Raw genomic sequence first — 7,536 nt, 5'->3', positions numbered from 1 at the left:
AGCAGGTTCACGGCTAACACCTGTGCCTCCTCCCATCATCAGTGAGCTCTACCCTTGACATTCCTGTGTTTAAGAGACATATCAGTGTGACATCTAGCACTCAGTCCCTCGAAACTATGCTTTAAAGCCACCCCAGTCTCCCACCATGCTTCTCTTCATGAGTATCTTTTCCATTCTTTTCATATTCATTGTGTTTAATTCACTTCAGCACTTTACCACCCAATTTTCACTCTGGGCATGATTATTCTGGTCATCCTAAACCATACTGTTCCCCTGTTGTGGTCTAGGCAGGAAATACTCTGAAGAGAAACACTGTGGGCCTTCTTGGATCTTCTTACTGTTACCATATTAGTACTCAGATATCTACTTGGTACCAGGAACACTGCAGTTGAGAGCTGGTGCCTATCTCTGAGAAAATATTGTGCAGTCTCGTACTCTGGTCAATAAAGTAAGAGATTGAGCAACAAATACATCTTCCAGGAATGGAATGTAGCTAGGTTTCTAGCTAGAGAAACATAGTTTAGATTCAACATTCCCTATACTACTAAATAATGCAATGCAGATCTTTAAAACATTTGTAATCCTTATTGTACAATACCACAATAAAACACAATAGGAAAATATCTACTGTTTGAGCCTCAGATTGATTAAATACTTCATCTAATGTCTTCACTTATTGTAAAGTTACTACAAATGATGCCAAAAGCTTGTTGTTCATAAAGAGTGAAGGTAAAAATTAGACCAAAATCTGAACAAATGAATCAACAAATGGTCTCCACAGAGCAAAATGTGAATGTTCCTGTCCTACATGGGTTTTAGCAGGAACAGTTCCTACTAATGGCTTGAAACATGTGCAGAAATTATTCTAGATCTCAACTAGAGTTCACCAGGAAGTTTCCAACTTTTGAAACTGAATAGCTTGACTATCACTAACAAGAAAGGAAATATATAACTAGAATATTCTAACCTCAAAAGGTGCTTTCTCTTAATGCTCTTCAATATGGTCTTGCAGGCAGCCAACACCCGAAAGTGACAGAACTGAGAGAAAATGGATTCCATAGGTATGCATGTATTTGCAGCAATGGTGATTTAAGAATAAGAGATTATGGATTTGAAAAGGAGAAGGGGAAGACTCATGAGGTATTTGTTAAATGAGAAAGAGAGAAGAAAGTAAGTAAATAGAGTATTCATATGAAATTCTTTAAAATTATAGGTATAAAATAATAATATATAGAATATATTATAGATTTTGTAAGAATTAGTGGGCATACAGTGTCTCTATTCTCATGTAAAATATTCTAGCGAACATTTGGAACACCATCTCTGTGCCAAAGTAACCACAGCAATCTGGAAAAACTTCTTCATGTCATATGCACTGTCTCCCTGCTGATGTGTGGTCACTTTGTTTCTCTCCTATCATGACCTATGATCATGGCTTTCATATAAAGGTAAACACATTCACAGAGGATGTTCATTTAAAACAATTTAATTCTAGGGTTACCAGTTTCATACCAGTGTGAAGTTTGTCTTTTTAATTGACTTCTAAAAAAAAAAAAGACAAGTTTCCATGATTTGTTTCAGTTATTTTTTTCTAAAGATGCCTGGTGCAGATATCAGAATGCATGGGTAGAAAGTAATAACATAATTTCTAATTTCATTCTAAATGTTTATAGCCTTTAACATACATATAAATGTAGTTCGCACTCTCAGGAAACTTCCCTTTGTAACAGAAACCACTACAGAAAACCAGAACTGCTCAAAACAGACTTCTGGAGCCCAGCCTCAACAGATACCTCTATTGCACAACCCTAATGCCTAAGGCTCAGGGGTCATTAGGGAAGAGAGACAAGAAAAACTGTAAGGGTGAAAGGATCAGGAATTTTGCAGTGAGTCTGTGTTTCCTGGGAATGTCAGAGAATCTGCACCCCTGTAATCTTCCCATCACAGTTGCCTGAACAAGGAAGAAACCAGTAGGCATGCTAACATGGAAGGAGGAAAGCTCCCAAAAATACCAAACCTGGACGATAAACTACTTGCAATTAAGGAATTGACTTTCCCAGGGAAGAATACATCAATTTGTTATATAATACTAAATGTTCAGCCCTGAGAACATACACACATGAGTGACATTATATGGATTGATGGGTAGAGTCAAATTAACCAGTCAACCAAATTCCCTCCATTCTCAATTATTAAGACAGTTTCTGTGGGGCATATAATGCTAGGTTTTGGTTAGGGTCAGGGTTAGCATTAGAGTTAGGGTTAGGGTTAGGATTAGGGCTAGGGTAAGAGTTAAGGGTTAAGAGTTTAGGGTGTTTGTGTGTGTGTGTGTGTGTGTGAGAGAGAGAGAGAGAGAGAGAGAGAGAGAGAGAGAGAGAAAGAGAGAGAAAGAGAGAAAGAGAATATCTGTTTAAGAAGAATTAAAGGAAACTATGAATTTCAGAAACATCAAGGAGGTGGGCGGCACTCTCATCTGGGGCTGCTTCCAATGGAGAATGAAATGGGTAATTTGGGAAGAACTTACATTTCTCTGTTCAGTCATGGTTGAAGGGGAACCTGGTGTCCCACTTGTTTTTCCAGATACTCCCTTCCTCTCATTGCCTGTAGGCTTTCTGGCTGCCACTGCTTCTCTCCCATATCTATGTTTGATGAAAGAGCCAAGGGTTGCACAAAAATTTTCCAGATCCAAAGGCTGTCATTTCCTCACAAACAAATATGTTCCCCTTACCCTTGTGCCATCAGACAAAAATCTCCAGCTCTGGCATATACCATGAGTCCCAGGAACAAATCCATCTTTGGCATGCATTCTTTCAACAGAGAAAAGTTCAGATCATGTTATCTTCAATAAACTGATTACCTAGCCTAAAAAATGGTATTTTTCCTGGTTATGTAACCTAAGAAATGGTAATGAATTTTCTCCTGCATGGCTCTGTATCTCCATACATTCATCTGCTGCTGCTCCATGCTTCCGATATATTTGGGGTTCACCAAACATTATGATTTAAACAAATTGAAATAAGAACACCGCTTTCACCTCTTTCTGAAATCAGTGATTTGTTTGTTGTTGGGAACATAGAGCCTCCCCAGGTATACTTTTAAAATTTTCCAAGGAAGCACGTTATGAGGCCATCATAATTCTTGATCAATTTTCTTTGAGCAGCCCCTTTATTTTGTTTCCTTTCTCAATTCATCTTGAATGCTTTAGAACTTCCCAAAACCAATTTACGGAACAGTCTCTGTCACTGAGATCCAGCAAAAATGTCACTCGGTGTATATGTGATCGATGCCTAATCCCTGGCTGCCTAGGAGTTACTGTAAAGAGAAACACTGAAGTCTTACTCTTTAAATACCAGTCTGTTAGATTTACACATGAAAAAATAATAGATTTGTTAGTCATGTGAGAATTTGGGCATCAATAATACCTTCAACTGAATGTTGAAAAATCCTTCCATGTCCAGCTACCAAAGGAATGAAGCAAATCCCCTTACTTATCAGACCTACAATTAGTGAAGATCTCATTCTCCTCAATATTTTCATCTACAATAGAGGATGCAGACAACCTGGATCACTTGTTTCATTGTTCCTAAGATTGCATCATGAATTTTTCTAGTATTTCTCAGTATTAACAATGTAGTCCATATCTATGGCTTTGGATAAATGCAAGATAGTTATAGGAATTGTTGAGGAGTTGAATTTGCATAAATTTCTCCCTTCCTACATATTATTCCCCAGGCTAAATCAAGTCAATCAATTTTCTTTGGAAAAATTTCCCCAAGTCTTTGTAAGCAAAAAAACTGAAATAGCAGTTACTGACCCAAGCGCCAAAAGCAGCTGAATATTAATATAAACAGGAGGATAAGTTTGATTAACTGTTCATTGTGGTTACAATGGAGGGAATCCCATCTTGTAGGATATTTTCCCCAATTCAATCACACCCAGGTGATGAATTACACAGAGAAAAATTTGTAAATCAGAGGTGTTTTTAGAAGAACATTCTAATTACTCATTTTACTACTTATTAATAACAATCTGGTTATCAAGTTTCATGCACTGGAAATTCTTCATGACCTCTAGCAGTCCAGATATATACTGTTTTATGTTCCGTGTGCACATTTGAAAGAATTCTTTTGTTTCATGTCTTTTCGTTGTCTAAAGAAACATTCAGTTTACTTAACAGAGCACTCACTTTATTTCCTACTCCAAGTAGCCTCTGCATTAATTTGTTCATGGCTGTGTTTAATTAAGCTCTATCTCCATAGTTCAGCGGCAGATGGACACTGAGAGTCATCTTGGTAAACTGTGTAATCAGTGAGAATAGAAGATAAATTACCTGGAAAGCCTAAGGACTGTGCCACAGATGGGGTACTGTCTTTGTTGGATTGTGCAATAATGATTCATGTAAATATTGTAGAATTTCTATAGTAATTTTATAGGGATGAAAATGATCAATCTGTGACCTCCTAATTCCAGCTTAATTGCATTCATGTCTAACTTCTTCACTGCCAGTCTATTTTGGGATAAGGAAAGAATCAAAATATCAGACTATATTCAATCATAGATCAGTATAAATTCCCAAATTATCTGTGTCTGGTAAAGAAAGTGAATTTGGGAACATTGAAAATGTATGCACTATGAGAGATGTAATAGACCGTGGATAAACCCATACATTTCTTTTGGAATTTTTCTTCTCTTGCATTGGCTACATTATAAGGACAAGAGAGCCTTAATGATTCAGTGTAACAGTGAACTATGTTTAAAATAGACATATATATGACATGTTTTGTTGTTATACATAGAAGTCCTGTCATTTTCAGAATAGAAACAGAGACATGGATTTGGGGGAGGAGTTAGAAAGGAAAGAACAGGGAAGGGACTAGGAGAAGACAAGGGAAGGAAACTGGTGAAGATGCAAAATAAGTAAATAAATAAATAAATAAAGACAATTAGTGAGAAATTAAAAAGTAGAATTCAACAGTATAGCATGAAAACAATTGAAATGTGGTGACTTAGGAAAAGTGAAATGCAATAAGGTCGCAGAAAGAATTTGGAGCCACTTAGGATATCTCAGAAGCAGAATTTCTGGAGAAATTTTGGCAGAGGGTCAGAGAAACATGAATGATTCTGAAATGCTTTCACGTTGAGAGGACAACTAACCTACGAGATTTACAAATGTTCATACTAAACCTGTTAATGTGGTAGAGGATTCTTATTTTCTCAATTTGTTTTCAGAGATGACTTAAGTGTAGGAATCTATGAGATAGTGGGTGTTAGCATGACATAAAGAAAAGTTGGAATAGGATGAGATAGTGGGTGTTAGCATGACATAAAGAAAATTTGGAATAGGATGGGGTAGATCATGAAATGTCAATTATAAAATCTCCAAACAATTGTGCGCTATTATAGGAACTCAGCACCTAGGGGAATTAAAAAACAAAATCTATTACTTCTTGTATGTTCACAATAGCCTGGAAATGTAAGTAATCTAAGTGACCTTTAATTGAGGAATAGATAATGAAAATATGTTATATATTCAATAGAGCACTGTTTCACTGTAAAGAAAAGAAGTCATGCTGGATGGTGTTGTTGCACACCTTTAGTACCAGCACTCAGGAGGCAGAGGCAGGTGGATATCTGAGTGTTCAACGCCAGCCTGGTTTACAAAGCAACATAGAGAAACCCTGTCTGAAAAAACAAAGGAAATCATGATCATTCAGTGAACTGGATGGACCTGGATAATATGATATTGAATAAAGTAATCCAGGTCCAGAAAGTGGGTGTATGTATATGTGTATTTTGTGTAGGTATATAAACATATACAAAACACAACAGAACAGATAGGAACTAAGAAGACATTTGTGAGATGAAAAGGCATATTTTAATGCAGAAGATATTGAAATTCTACACTAAAAGGTGTTTTTATTTGTACTAAGATGTATTTTATTGGAAAACAAAATGAATTACCAGAAGTACTTTAGGACAGAAAGATAAATACATCACATCTATGATTTCATTTGTAGTTCCTCAAGTATAAGTGTAAAACATGGAATAAACTAACAGGAACCAGGAAAGTACAGAGAGACCATACGTTTGGGTGATGGGGGTTTAGAAGAAAAATAACAAGATATAGATGCCATGAAATGAGAAACGGAATAATGGGGAGGGGACTCCAATTAGGGAGGAGGAAGGAGTCAATGTAGGAGTAAAAGGAAGGACAAATAACATTTAGGTTATGTGATAAAGTCTTGAGAATTCATTGAATATTTACCTAAATCAACTACAATGCACTTAAGTGTATATAAACATATGCATATGTACACCCTCTCCCAATACATCTTAAAAGAAGTTAAAGCACTTGGACTGACAATGCTTACCAAAACAACCATAGCCCAATAAACCCCCAGGCCCAGACATGAGAAACTTTTTGAAGGATTAGTCAGGGAACACCGAGCAACTGCTAAAACAATGTAGCTTTTCAATATGGCCTTTGATTGCCTCCCAGATTTTAGGAAGTACCCTATTGATAAGGACAAGACATTCAGGAAACACAACTCAGATGATTCACGCTGGATCCAACTTTAAAGACTCTTTCCTACACCTAGCTTCTGTGGCCCCAGAGAAGACTATGCAAGCTTCCAAGTGAGGTAAAGCAATTAAACAGCCCTACCCAGCTGCAAAGTCTATGAACTATAATAGCTAACAAGGTAAGATATGCTTATAAGCACAGTAAGTGGCACTCACCTGTTGGTGGTAACAAACAGCCCTCTATTACTCACCAAGAGAAAAATCATCCCTCACAGAGAAAAGCTGACCTCAGTGCTCATAAGGTCATTGGACCTTAGAAAAAAACTACTACCTTCACTTCTTTGACCAGGATAATTCTTTACTGCATTCTAAATCTAATTATTATACACGTGGATAAGTTTAGCTACCACCCTTCACCAAAGAATCTTCTCTTTCAACAACTAGAAGGCATCACTGAAAACCCAAGTTGGACACAATGCAGAGATGAAAGGGTCATGAGGACCACAGTTTCATACGTACATCTACCTCTACATCACAGTTTCTGCACTGATGACTCAGGGAACATTTTAAAAGGGTGGATAGAATTATTGAACCTGAATATCAGAAAGTCTGCTGTCAGCCACTGTATCCTAAAAATGGCTGCACAAACAAGAGCAGAATAGCAATATCAATGGGCATCTCAATATGGAAGGGGAAAATAAAAGAGGGTTCCATCTCTAGACACAGAACCATAGGCAACTATTGACTTCTGGGAGGAGACTGAGCCTTTCCTAGGGATGAGCTCTCTTACTGGTTGTTCATACAACTCATCATCAGTTTTTATTTTTACATAACAGTACACACAACAAATAGAATAAATTAAGGGACTATCAATTGGAGAGTAGAGAAAACACTGTAGGGCTTTAAGGAAGGGTGCTTGGGTAGGGCTGGAGGAAGGAAATGGAGATGGAATGATATAATTCTATTTCAATAAAAAATACTAAGAAGTTAAATACCTCTTGAAGAAACTAACAA

The sequence above is a fragment of the Mesocricetus auratus genome, unplaced genomic scaffold, assembly GCF_017639785.1.
Source record: "Mesocricetus auratus isolate SY011 unplaced genomic scaffold, BCM_Maur_2.0 Super-Scaffold_100013, whole genome shotgun sequence".
NCBI classification, from domain to species: Eukaryota; Metazoa; Chordata; class Mammalia; order Rodentia; family Cricetidae; genus Mesocricetus; species Mesocricetus auratus.
This window is presented reverse-complemented; position numbering follows the sequence as displayed.